This window comes from Tachysurus fulvidraco, chromosome 23 (assembly GCF_022655615.1).
Source record: "Tachysurus fulvidraco isolate hzauxx_2018 chromosome 23, HZAU_PFXX_2.0, whole genome shotgun sequence".
NCBI classification, from domain to species: Eukaryota; Metazoa; Chordata; class Actinopteri; order Siluriformes; family Bagridae; genus Tachysurus; species Tachysurus fulvidraco.
Window position 1 is genome coordinate 5999299 of NC_062540.1, and position 15000 is coordinate 6014298.

The following is a 15000-nucleotide window of genomic DNA, read 5'->3' on the forward strand; positions in this document are numbered from 1 at the left end:
GTTCTGTTCTCCTCACGTCTCCTCTCCTGTCCTCACGTCTCCTGTCCTCACGTCTCCTCAAGTACAATCCCAGTATCAGAGACGCTGTCTTGTCAAATCAGGTGTCAGGACACAGGGTGTCTCTTTTCGCCTTCTCGGATCTATATGGCGGACCGCTTTTTTTTTCTCTTCTTCTTTCTTTCTTTTCTCCCCCCCCCCCTTTTCTTCTTTTTTTCTTTCCGTTTCTCTTTCTCCCCCCTCGCCAAAGCCAAAGGACGAGCGCCTGTCAAAACGCCGGATTCGGTTAGTGAGCGAAACGAGTGACGAGGACAGAAAGAAAGCGTCCGTGTGTAAGAGAATATCGCACTTGGCTGAGACACGGTGAGGCGATGCCCGTGAACATCGATCCCGAGAACAAACTGAACATTATAAAAAAGAAAAGAAAAACTCCTCCCTCCCTCCCGCCTCGGCTGGACTTGATGATGGCAGCTAGACATTTGTTATACTAGATAACGTGTGAGCTTATTAAAGAGACAGAGGCCAGGAAAAAAAAGAAGTGATACCTACTTCCCTTCAGTTTTAGGGAGGGTTTTTTTTGTTGTTGTTTTTTTTGTTTGTTTGTTTGTTTGTTTACTTTTTTTTACTACCGTGTTTAGAGATACAAAAATTATCTGGACACGTTTGTTAAAACGTTTAAATAACGTTAAAAATATAACATCTGAGGGAATACTAGCATGCTGTGCTAACAGCATCTTATATGTCCATTGTAAGCAAACAAACAAACAAACAAACAAACAAACATAAGAATGAATTTTACGGCACTGAAATCAAAATGTTGTGTTACAGACAGCAATAAAATAGTGTATTGTTTTGGAGACGTTATATTTATGTTCAAATAATTTCAAATTTTTGGTTTGTTTGTTTTTTGTTCTTGGCTATAATGTGTTTACTTTTTTCTACATTGGATAGAGATACACAAAGAATCTGGATACGTTTGTTAAAACGTTTAAATAACATTAAAAATATTAAATATGAGGGAATACTAGCATGCTGTGCTAACAGCATCTTTTATCTCCAGTGTTAGCAAAAGCAAACAAACAAACAAACAAACTAACAAACATATAAGAATGAATTTTAGGGCACTGAAATCAAAATGATGTTTTACAGACAGCAATAAAATAGTGCATTGTTTTGGAGATTTTATTTTATTTTATTTTACTGTTTATGGTCAAATAATTACAATGTGCTACATGCACAAACACTTTGCATATTTAAAAACGATTCCTGTTCATATCACGAAACTTATTTAGTGTGATATTTTTCTCCAGTTTCTGCAAGAGCTTCTGAAGATGACGTCAATTTGTTGGATGTGTAAGAACGCTTGTAACGGCACTTAATCATTAATATGCAACCATGTAGGAAAGAAGATCGCTATTAAGAGAAATGAACATTCATATTAGTTCACACAGTTGCCTGCAAAGTAGGCGATGCTATTGCGAAATTGTATTCGGTTAAAAAAGGATACCGCTGGTGATATAAGCTTCTAGAAACATACATTAAATGATTACGCGATAGTCTTTTACCTAGACGCTATAAAGTTAACATTGGCAGTACATGTTAGCCATGTGATCAGCGTCTAGAAGTGTGTTTAAGGATATTAATGGAAGTAAAAGAAGAGGAAGAAGAAGAAGAAGAAGAAGAAGAAGAAGAAGAAGAAAAAGAATTTGGGATGGTGATACACTTGTTAGGTCTTTGTTATTATCCAGTGCCTTTCTGTTCATCACACTGGGTGCTTTATTTCTGTAGCACTTCCATTAATAGAGCAATGACACTGCGCTTGTTTGTGGTATTCCCTGACCCTTGGTGGTTGTGGTTCAAATAGCTGATCTGGTGTGAAAAGTGTGCTACAGACATTTATATGAGAAGAAATGGTGAAATGGTTGCAACCTAGGTTTGCCTAACACCGTCTCCTGAGGTCTCTCTGAGCTGAGAAGTTTAAAGCTGTAAAAGAAAAAGAAAGTACTGACAAATACAAGCAGTGCCACCAGAGACAAGGGAACTGCACTAGTTGAAAATAGAAATACAGGAGAGAGAAAGTAGCAGATAAAACACTTTCTAGAATGTATAAGTCCCACCCCCCTGGCGCTGGGTCTTTCTCTATAGTTACAGCCCTTTTCAGAAAATTTTCCTAGATGTTATTGCTTTTCCAAAATTCAATTGGTTGAAAAAAATGATTGCAATTCTGATATATTTAATGCCAGCAATGCCCGTGAGGCACTACGTCACCAATGGCTGGCCTCGGCTCAAAAACATACAGCATACAGTAAGTCCAAAAACGACACTATCTCATCTTCTAGGATATCATTGCAGTTAAAGTCAAAAGATGTGCGTGATTGAGGTAGTGTTGATTCATCCTCCACTTGAAAAAGGGCTGTGTAGTTTAGGGATTTGGCTATGGTCAAGTTTGCTTAGATTTGGTAGGGGTGTGGTGGATCTTGAATGCAATCGCCTAATCAGACTTCAAAACACTGTCACTCATTTTGCATTTAGCTCTGCTTTTAAACACCAAAGCACACAAAAGTATGCAAAAACCCCAGACTCCTTCCACCTCTTAAAATCTGTTCCCTTTGTGCTCCTGTTCAGGTAAGTGAAGATGGACTTAAGGAATTCAAGGTTTCTTTGAGGAACACTGGACAAACGATTCTATGGTTATTGTTTAATTAATTATGTCCTTACACATTATTGACACTTTACACATTAGTGGCAAAAAACAGTCAAACATTTAGTGAAATTTTATTCCGGCCTAAGAAGTTTTATGATGTTCATCAGGTGTGTGGCCACAATACTGACAGCTACCATCATTAAAACTATGCCATCTCAGTGCTCCTGAAAATATGACCAATTTCCTGAAGCATAACATGACTAAAGCAGAACGGAGGAGCTTCAGCTAGCATTTTCACCTAACAACCCCAGGGCTCTAGGTTTGATCCTGAGCTCTGGTTACTGTCTCCCTCAAGTTCTCCAGTGTCTGTGCAGGATTCTTCCAGGTACATCGGTTTCCCCTCACTTCCCAAAAACACACCTGTTAACCTTAAAGTATGAATGAAAGTATTTGACTTGTATTTGCTTAGTAACCTGTGATGAACTGTCATCTAGTTGAGGCTGAGGTACTGTTTCCAGTATAGCCTCTAGGTCCACTCTAACCCTGATAACCAGGATAAACCAAAGATTGAATGAATTAATTAATAATGTGACTATTCTAGCAAAACTAATGACCTGGTCAAAATTCTCTTATTTATATGTGGATTCATGCAAATAATGTAAGACACACCTGCACCACTGACTTAAGTCTGTAGGGAAATTTGGAATTTGTCTTGGATATAAGGCAGGTCAAATGTCTTTAGATCTGCCAGCGATGTATCATGATCTTGAGAAATGGGTGACTTGTTCTAAATTGTTACATAAACCAATAAAAGTTGTATTTTTGTGTGGTAATAAATACTGCCAGGGGCCAGGGTTTGGAGGGCCGGATCCTGCATCTGTCTTGTGTTTTCAGTTTGCATGATTTTCTTGTGCTTCAGGGGGTTTACTCCAGCCGGTCCAGTTTCTTTACCTAATCCAGTACCATTGTTTTGTAGGCTGATTGGTGTCTTTACAATTTCCTGTACTGTGTGCGTGAATGTGATCATGCCCTGTAATGGGTTGGCACCCCGTCCAGACTGTCCTGTCCTCCGCACTTGCACCCCGGGTCTCCTAGGCTCTCTGCAACTCTATGTAGGATAAGTGGTACAGGAAACGAATGAATGAATGAATGAATGAAAACTGCTAAATTGAATAGGTTAAAACTTGAACCACAGAGACACAAACACGGACTCTGTGTGAGAATAATGCTGAGATGACGGAAAGTCGCAAGTTGTCTGTGTTCATCATTGTACCCTGGCTTTTATGTGCCTTTCTCTGATCATCCAGAGCACAAATAGCTTGACCGTTACTCACAGGTTATAGCATGACCTCAACATACACCATCCCTCAGCTATAGCTGTGTGTTAAATGATACCACAGTTGAGAGATGATACTGCTGTTGTTAGATCGTTATGCAAAAAGATGATTATAAATTGCACTTCACTTTCTTTCTCTCTCTGGATCTCTGTCTCTCACTCGCTCACTCTCTCTTTCTCTCTCTCCTTCCTCTTGTCTTTCTCCTGTGCTGATGTGAGACATGTGGGTGCCAGTCAGTATGGCATGATGGTAGAGACCTCCCATGAACTTGAAGTGAACTCGGTCCATCAATCAGTATTGTGCTCCCACTTTGGCCTTTCCTGTCTGACAGCTTTTAACAGCCTGTGTGTACAGAAGCTCTGTGTAGTGACAGCTATCAGACACACTCATACACACACTCACACATATTCACAGTACCGTTTTTTTCCACTTGCATATTCTGCACCACCACCACTTGTTCCCCTTATTGGCCATATGAGCAATAACCAAAAAGCATAATGGCCACTTCCATTCAAACCTCTTTTACATTTTCAATTGTATTCACAGATGTGTGAGTTTCAGAGTGATTGCTTTTCATCTGAAATAATATAAGGTTATGTTGTCTATAGGCTTTGTGTACCGAGTACACACGTCAATACGCAAAGTATTTTGTCAGGCACGCAGAGACTTTTTCTTTTAGGCTCATTCTTTTTCATCTCTGCTTTGTGAGCCAGGTCTGTCACGGAATAAACTGATAAACGATTTTGCAGAGGAAACCTTTGCAGAATACCTAATGTATAATGTCCGCATCGCTGTGCTCGCTGAGAATAAATACGGTCGCGATTCACAAACATGATTGCAAATGTTCTGAAAAATACATTCTCACAAGGCAACGTTTCTAATCACAGCCAAGACAAACGGATGATTTTTGAAGCAGATTGAAACGTATCCCTTGATGACACATGTATATAGCACTAATGAATTTTACGCATGGTCACGATATTCAACGCAATAGCATTACTATTATGAGACTGTTATAGTTAAGCCTTATAGCATGGGATCTCATCATATGCACACACAAACACACACAGGAACACACTTACTGAAATACAGACACCATTAATGATGGCTATTATTTGTTTTTGTTTTTTTCATTATCATGCTGTGCCTCTTCTGAATAGCAAGCTGTTCTCACATTCGAACACTAAACTTACGGTTCTGTCGTTTGTTCCTTCATGCAATTTCTACATTGACTGGACAGTGCGTGCTTAGTTTACTCGGTGATTGAGAAAGTAACCTATATCGTTCATGTTTATTTACACACTTTACATCACAATTTCTGCTGATAATGTGCAATGATGTGTTAGCGAAGTGGGCTGGAAATAACTAAGCCCTCTAGAGGCCACTTTACTCCACGACTGGTATTAGCTATGTGAATAACTTTCATGTGAATGCTGGGACGAGAAACACCAGATGTAAAATAAAATAAAATAAAAACAAATTTAAAAAAAATGAAATATGTACTCATCCGTATGAACTATGATGGAAGCACATTTCTTCTATGTCCATCAAAAAGGTCATGTGCCTTTTCATCAAAAATCAGGTGGTTGGATAATCAGCTAAAAAAAAGAGAGAGAGGAAGAGGTATGTTCAGGTGGATGTATGTTCAAGTCTAACATGGAAAGAGTACGTTCAAGTCTAACATGGAAATAATTCTAAAATGAAAGAATTGTCAGACACAATTCAGTTTCGCAAGATGATTTGTGTTAGCATTTCTTCTGAAGTCATTTATTATCTTACAAAATAGCCATGATTTGTACTAATACTTTGCATTATCTTCCCAAGAGCTTGCCTGATTTTGTTCCTTTTACACATGAGATTTGTTAATGATTTATACAATGTGGAGCTAATAATAGCTATATGATTATACAGTCTGGGCTAGAAAGAAATCAGCCCCAGCTTCCTCTTCATTAATATTTTCTGTATTTTTTCTCAGTGTTGCGCAATAACACATTACTAGTAACGCGTTACTGTAACGCAGTTACTTTTGACAGTAACTAAGACTCTAACGCAATTCTTTTTAAATAAAACTCCGGTACCGTTACCATATGGTGCGTTTGTCCGTTACTTTTATAAATTAGTTCATTTTGGCTGAAGTGTAGCCTACAGTCTAACCTGTTTACAGCAGCGACGCATTGTAGGATTGGTGGATGCCAACCACTGTAAACATGAAGAAGACGCACTGTGGGCTTGTTTCCGTTTATTCAAGTATGTGCGGTAGTAATGGCGCTCATTATTTCACTTTAGTTGAGCATAAAGTCAAAAACCATTTTAGTCGAATGTAAGCTGTGTCTTTCTGGTTCGAAGGTGCTATCTACTGTGATAAACATCTGGAGGTAGAAACTATATGCCTCGACAAAGCTAGAATCTAACCCGGTGTCGGTGGACACACTTGAACTGAGTCAAGCTCCTCCATCCAAACAACAGATTTTAACCGGACTGTTAACCAGGGACAGATCAACAAACAGTTTTGTGTTTGTATAGACCATAACGCATAAAAGGGAATTAATGGGAACATTAAAGAACGTTCTTTAAAAAAGTAACTAAAAAGTTACTTTTAACAGTAACACGTTACTTTTTGGTGTAAGTAATCAACAAAGTAATTGAGTTACTTTTTAAACGAAGCAAGTAGTAACTGTAAGTAGTTACTGTTTCTTATTAACTAGCACAAATTTTAAATAGCTTCTATTTAAAATTTTTTAAACACAAAAGTAAAAATGCTCCACTTTTGTAACACAAAATAAGATGACCAAAAATTTTTGTATAAGGATAGGGAATGCCTAGCCCCACTAGCTCATTTATACCAACTGTTTTCAATAACAGTGACACAGGCCCTCATTTACATGCTTCTTTTTCCTTTTTATTTTTTGACTGTTTGGTTCTACAGCAAATCAGCAGCACAAGCCTAAACTCTGGTGCGCTAATTAAAATGTGCTCTCCATGATGAAAGAGCCGAGGCCTGGGGAATCTGAACCTGCTTCTGATTCAAAGCTGCAATTTGACGGACAGGCGGTGATTGAAGTTTTGAGACTTGCAGTTTTCAAAGTAGAACAACAACATATGCAGATTGTTAACAGCAGATGCTTAATTTGAAAAGCTAATACACATAACCTAATTAAAAGTGGGGGAAAAAGTGAACTACGAGAGGAATTAAATAGCCAGCCGTCGGTGCTTTAATGGCTGAAATATTCAGCGCAAGCCTTGTTTGTAGTAATTCAAATGAATGCAATTCGGTGTCATAACAAACTAAGTCACAGTTTTGAATGCCATACAGCTTGGCTGGGATGCATCTCATTTCATTTTCAATTTTTTTTTGAATGTCCTTCAAAGATGGATATTCAGTAGCATAATGTTGCTACTGAGACTTTGGCAGACAGAAATGTTGTTTAACTATATGCAAAAGTATAGAAAATATAAATGCAGACGTCCTCGGCTTATGATTCATCTCTGTAATTGACTATATTACTCTGGTTGGCAAGCATGACTCAGCATAATCTACTGACCTTTTCTTTAATGACTATATATAATTTATTTATTTATATTTTTTTTTTGCTTCTTTGTGTGTTTTAATCTAAACTACCATGAAATGACTAGATAAGTTGGTGGTAAACACCTGTGTGCATTATTATGAGGTATAGCACAAGTGACTCATTCCACTACATGACCTTTTATTCTAATAAATGACAATGAGGGGAAAAAAAGGCCAAAATATCACAGTGGACTATAAAGCAACAAGATAAATTTGTAGGATTTATAGCTTTCGGATCTTTTTTTGTTTTGTTTCGAAGCCCAGAAGCTGTATCATATGATCATATGCAATATAATTGGAATAAAAAAGAAATTCTGTACTGCCTTAAAACATATTGAAATGAAAATTTTTCTATGCATTAAAGATTGACTGTAAAGCTCAGCCCATAGTAATAAACTAAATCAAATATTTGGCGTGAATACTGTATGCCTTTAAAGCAACATCAGCTCTCTTAGGTACATCACTTTAGAGTTTTATTGGGAAAATAGCTGGCAGGTTTTTACAAACATCTTGGACACACTTCCACAGTTTGTACGTCATACACAGATACACTATTTGGCTAAAAGTTTGTGGACAACCTGGCCATCAAACACGTATGTTGACTCAAATCATTCAATTCAATTTATTTGTATGTCATTATCTAAAGAAGCTTTACAGAAATATAGAAACCGAAGAGAATATATATATATATAAGAAGAAGAAGAAGAAGAATAAATAAATGAATGCATACATTTAAAGTTTAGAATTAATTTAAAAATATAAATTTCAAATTTACAATACTATATATTCATTCATTCATTCATTTTCTACCGCTTATCCGGACTTCTCGGGTCACGGGGAGCCTGTGCCTCAGCTCAGGCGTCATCGGGCATCGAGGCAGGATACACCCTGGACGGAGTGCCAACCCATCGCAGGGCACACACACACTCTCATTCACTCACGCACTCACACACTACGGACAATTTTCCAGAGATGCCAATCAACCTACCATGCATGTCTTTGGCCCGGGGGAGGAAGTACCGGAGTACCCGAAGGAAACCCCCAAGGCATGGGGAGAACATGCAAACTCCACACACACAAGGCGGAGGCGGGAATCGAACCCCCAACCCTGTAGGTGTGAGGCAAAAACGTGCTAACCACTAAGCCACCGTGCCCCCCAATACTATATATCTATCCATATAAATCTGTTTTCCTCAAACAGTTGTGATAAAGTTTGAAGCACAACATTATGTAGGATTCAATTCAATTTAATTGTAATTGTATAGCGCTTTTAACAACAGACATTATCTCAAAGCAGCTTTACAGAACATAAGAAATATAGCACAAAATGTTTAATATTATACAAAGATAAAAATTATACAAAAGTTTAAGATTAATATTAGACTGATATTTAAATGTGTTTGTATTTATGCCCAATGAACAAGCCTGAGGTGACTGAGGCGACTGTGATGAGGAAAAACTCCCTTAGATGGAAGAGGAAGAAAGGAGAGGAACCAGACTCAATAGGGAACCTCATCATCATCTGGGTGACACTGGGGGGTTGTGATTATAAACTGTTATAAACACCGGAGAGTGTCATTATGAATAATGCCCTTTCTACACTCCAACAAGTCCAACAATTGTGTATTGATTAGGAAGTTGTTGTCCTCAAGCACCACATGTAGTTGCCATCTTTTCTTTGAATGCCCGAATCCTCATGAAGCTTGACCTTGTACGTCTGTAGATGCCTAAGGATCTTGTCATGCTATAACATACACTGTCTGTGTATGTTATAGCATTACAGTTTCCTTTCACTGGAACTAAGAGGTTATGTTCCAGCATGACAATGCCCCTGTGCGCATAGAAAGTTCCATGAAGACATTTCCAATGGTTGGAGTGGAAGTTCTCGAGTATCCTGAACAGATCCCAGACCTTTTCTCCCTTTATTTATCAGCTGACCTCAGAGGATGACTTCCCTAATGCTCTTGCAGCTGATTGTACAAATCTCTAAAGCCACGCTCCAACGTAGTGAAAAGAATCTAATGGGTTGTATTAAATCTGGAATGGGATTGTTTTGTATTAAATGTTGTAAAAATAAGATACCTTTTAAACTTTTGCATGCTATTATATACAACCAATGCATACTGGGTATTACATATACAGTAGTCACGCTTACAGCAGCTATAAAAACTCATTCTGGATCCTTACCTTACTTTATTTTTTCTCTCGAAGTTAATAAGACAAAAAAAAGTAGCTTGAAATATTATCGAGAATCCATATATCCCTCGTGCCGAAGACTGTCTCTGTGTCGGAAAAGATAAACTTTTCAGCTTTACCTCAGAGACTCGTTTGAAAAATGCTACATAAACATTTCCTTGCGTACCAGAAAAAAAAAACCTCACAGCAACAGTAACAGTATGTGAATAATCATACACCTGACTTACATATAATATGAACTAATTACGAAACAACTTATTGATTTAATAATATGAGCATGAGCTAACCTTAACTATGACGTGAGTTTTATGAAGTACATGGATGTTTGTTCATGCATTAGTTACAATGTTGGGTTAAGCTAAATCAAATATCTTCTGTAACCAAGTGAAAGATCCAAGAGTTTACATAATAAACCCCATTCCAATAAGTGTTAAGTAAACTCGGACCAAATCACCTACAGTTACTTTGGACATTTACACACAGGCAAGCGTAGGTCTGTGTATAACCTAAAGAGTCCAAGGTATTCAGGGGGTTTATAAATTGGGGTTTATTAGTATAATACAGTTAGTCTTTCTGTGTTTTGAGTTAGAAGGATTGATATGTTCAATATGGAAGTAATCCAGTACCGTCCGATAATTTTGTGTGCACAGCTGTACTGCATACGGATTATAAAAATTATATCAACAAATAATTGGAAATTTACTTCGTACTCATACAGCAGGTTTGATCGAGTTTATCCCATGTTAACTAATACTAGGTACTAATACAAATAATAAAACATACTTGTAAGGAGATCGTTATTCATGCATGAATATATAAGACTTATGTAGTTAAAGCTAGCTTTTTATTAGTTTGTGATTAGTACGTACCTTAACTCATCATAAGTATTAGCCTATTCACCAGAATGAGCAATTAAAAAAGTTTTTATCTTGTATTTATCTGGAGTTTCATAAAAACATCCTAACTATCAGAAATATCTTCTGACCAATGAGAATCGAGAATCCTTTGTGTGTGCGTGTGTGTGTGTGTGTGTGTGTGTGTGTGTGTGTGTGTGTGTGTGTGTGTGTGTGTGTGTGTGTTTCTGAGAGAGAGAGAGAGAGAGAGAGAGAGAGAGAGAGAGAGAGAGAGAGAGAGAGAGAGAGAGAGAGAGAGAGAGAGAGAGCTGTTATCAAGAATTTATTTACTTATTGTTTTTCTAAACAGATTGTAGAGGACTATGTGGTAGTTAGATGATACGAGGGATAAGGTTTAAAATCTAATCACAACTGTGTTGTTTTTTTTTAAATTCAGCATGGATCCACGCTGGTAGCGCTTGACCCATTTCCTCTCATGTAATCTATCGTTAAAGCAGCCTGCTGAAATGGCTTAATTATTCATGTTTGATGTGGAAACACAACCCTTTAAGAACATGGCTCCACGGGAGGATTGACACACACGACGGCGCTCGTACAAGCACACACACTGCGCTGGGCTCCGCTGGGCTCAGTCTGTAGGCCGCATTAACCCATTAGCCAACACTGAAGATAAATGCCCCTGTCACTTGGTTCTGTGATTGATTTTATACACCCACACATGCACACACACACACACACACACACACATACGCACACGTGTAAATAAAGATTATACTGCACAGTATACCATGCACTGGACATCACTCTCATACATAAAATAGTGTTTGCATAACATTGGAAAATATAAAAATGGTACATTTTGTGGAAGATACTGTCCATGTCATCTTAATGCAAGTAAAGACATCAAACGTAAGCATTTCTTTCACAGCAAACTATTTTCTCACATCACATCCCTAGTGTATTTCCTCACCTAGTTGTTTCTGCAATAGAACACGATGGCTTATCGTAGAGTCGTTGCACAACTTGTGTGAGCTGACAAACCAAATTTGATCTGGGATGAGATGCCAAGCATCCATCAGGAGCACAGCTTCTGAGTGAGGAGAGAAGACAGAGCTGTGCCACTTTGAACAGTCTGGGTCGTAATGAGCGACTGAGGCGCTTTCTTCGACACAAGTACACGTCATCCTGTATGTGTATGCGCGTGTGTGTATGTGTGTGTGTGTGTGTGTGTGTGTCACAAATACTCACTTTCTTTCCCCTCGTCTCTCCCTGCACAAGCTGCACTAAGGTAAGGCCTTGGCCTGTCACTCATTGCTTTGGCCCTGGCATGTTCCACAGCGACATTGTGTCCAACCTCAGGTTTGTCAGTGTCTGTCCAGAGCTGACCTGTCTATTTGTGTGTGTGGACGCAAATGCTGATAGATGCTTCCGGAACCTCTTCTTCATGTTCATCAAGAGCCAGGAAGCTTGGCTGCCGTGTCCGGCTCGGCCTTTTTGAAATCTGTTGACAGTTGCAGAGGGTAGTGTGCACTTCTGCCAGGGTTCATCACGAATGTTTGGATCTGACAGCAGCTTGCTATGCATAAACGGCCAACTGCGATCGCCATAACTGTTCTCATTGGATTGTGGTTGGATGATTTTGCAACATGGAATATGGGGTTTTTATTATACCACAGCACTGATTGGTCAGAAAGCTTCATTTTCTATAACTAGCTTGGACATGAGACCAAATCACTGGATTACATTAATGCCCTCGTCCATTTTTATAGAAACAAGTAACTCACAGGAACAGTCTGTCAGTCTGTCTGTCTATCTATCTGTCTATCTGTCTGTGTGTGTGTGTGTCTGTCTGTCTAGCGATCTGTCTATCTATCTGTCGGTCTGTCTGTCTGTGTGTGTGTGTCTGTCTGTCGGTCTGTCTACCGATCTGTCTATCTATCTGTCTGCCTGTCTCTGTCTGTCTGTCTGTCTATTTGTCTGTGTGTGTGTGTCTGTCTGTCTACCAATCTGTCTATCTATCTGTCTGCCTGTCTGTGTGTCTGTCTTTCCTACCAATCTGTCTATCTATCTGTCTGTGTGTATGTCTGTCTGTTTGTCTGTCTGTCTACCAATCTGTCTATCTATCTGTCTGCCTGTCTCTGTCTGTCCGTCTGTCCGTCTGTCTAACTGTCTGTGTCTGTCTGTCTGTCTGTCTGTCTGTCTGTCTGTCTGTCTGTCTGTCTACCTATCTGTCTGCCTGTCTCTGTCTGTTTTTGTCTGTCTATCTATCTATCTATCTATCTATCTATCTATCTATCTATCTATCTATCTATCTATCTATCTATCTATCCGTCTGTCCGTCTGTCTGTCTGTCTATCCGTCTATCTGTCTATCTGTCTATCTGTCTATCTGTCTATCTGTCTGTTCTTTTCAGGTAGTAATGGCATCATATCACGCCGTCATTTATTTATAACAAATTCTAATAATCATACACAAGTTTGTCCATAGGATCAAAACAGAATTAATATAGACTAAGAAAAGATTTACATTAACAGTACAATTAAGTATCCAGGTAGAAAAAGGAAAAACATTTAGAGGAACAGAAAAAAAAAATATGAATACAGATGAGTGACAGACAGTAATGAGTAAAAGGCAAATGTGTTTAGTGCAAAGAAGCTCCTCCTCATTCTCTCCTGACACACGACTGTGTTTTATAACTTACATCAAAACTAAACATAGCATTAATAAAGAAATGAAGACACTTGTATTTGCCTGTAAAGAAAGACATCTTCACTTCAGGAGTATTATAGACAGAAATATTTAGACTAAAATGCTTATCTTATACTCTTATGGCAAGAACAGAGCAATACATGCTAGGCTTATGTAGGAGCGCTTGAAATAAACACGTAATAAAGGAGCAATAAAACATGATGGAGCATGCAACTGTAGGAAAATAATCTAAAGAGGGAACAGTGACTTTTTTTCAAAACAGGACATCCTGAAGTGTCCTGCTCTTCTTATACCACAGCAATTTGTCACCTTACAAAAAAAAATAAATAAATACATTTTCATGTCATACTTAGGGGAGCACGGGGGCTTAGTGGTTAGCACGTTCGCCTCACACCTCCAGGGTTGGGGGTTCGATACCCACCTCCGCCTTGTGTGTGTGGAGTTTGCATGTTCTCCCCGTGCCTTGGGGTTTCCTCCGGGTACTCCGGTTTCCTCCCCCAGTCCAAAGACATGCATGATAGGTTGATTGGCGTCTTTGGAAAATTGTCCGTAGTGTGTGAGTGTGTGAGTGAATGAGAGTGTGTGTGTGCCCTGTGATGGGTTGGCACTCTGTCCAGGGTGTATCCTGTCTTGATGCCCGATGACGCCTGAGATAGGCACAGGCTCCCCGTGACCCGAGGTAGTTCGGATAAGCGGTAGAAAATGAATGAATGAATGAATGAATGTCATACTATTTAATCCATTAACTGTTAAATTTAATGTTGTGGAACATCTGGAATACATATATATACATATACATACATATATATATGTGTGTGTGTGTGTGTGTTATAGCAACAGTCATTGACCCCTTTCCATTTCTCTCTCCACCTTTACTTCTGTTACACAATTCTGACACTAGAAACTCCTTCCAGGCTTTCGTAAATGTTTCCATGCTTTCGCAACTCCATGTGACCAGGCTTCATCATTCATTAGATAAAGATAATGAATTACAAAGAGAGCATTAATATATCCCTGTGATTTGCCTCACAGCTGGAACTAATGTCTACACCCAGTATCCCAAAATTTTTATTTCATTCCTTTATTGGAGTCTTGCATTCATCCATTTTCTGTAACACAGGGTCATGGACAGAATAAGAGGATATCTCCGGGGACAGCCTGGATGGGGTGGCAACTCAATCTCACACACACACACACACACACACACACACACACACACACACACACACACACACACACACACACACACACACACACACACACACACACACACACATACACATTCACATGTTTTAGAGATGTCAATCAGCCTACAGGAAACTGTGAGAAAAACCTCAGTGCACAGTGAGAACATGTGATCACGCACGCAGGAGGCGGAAATTGAACTCCCAACCTCAGAGATCTGATGCAAACCTACTAAGCCTCTGTGCTCTCTTTATGACTCTTCATATTTTTCCAAATAAACTGGTATAAAAACGTTTATATGACACGTTGTTTTAATGTGTAGGCGGTTGGAAAAAGAATTAAGCCCCTCTTCCATTTAATGGGAAGGAGGTGACTGCCACACATATCCCTCCTTGTGTTTTTTTTTTTTTTTTTTTTAAGGGGACAACTCCAGCTTTTAATAAACATGTAATAAGAAAGAAAACAGCTGGTAGCTGTGTCCCAGATGGTGCTGTACTTGGCATCTCAGAG

General features: G+C 38.8%; 1 protein-coding gene across 3 annotated transcripts in view; it reads right to left on the reverse strand.

Annotated features, from left to right (window-relative positions):
• Positions 1–705, reverse strand: part of LOC113641789 (teashirt homolog 2) — a 46562-nt gene extending 45857 nt beyond the window's left edge. The window contains exon 1 of one of the 3 annotated variants that reach the window (XM_027144780.2): positions 1–705. This exon is cut by the window's left edge and continues 219 nt beyond it. The gene's annotated coding sequence lies outside the window, so the exon portion shown is untranslated. The other 2 variants (XM_047807151.1, XM_047807150.1) reach the window with 2 other exon arrangements.
• Between the last annotated feature and the right edge of the window lie 14295 nt (positions 706–15000).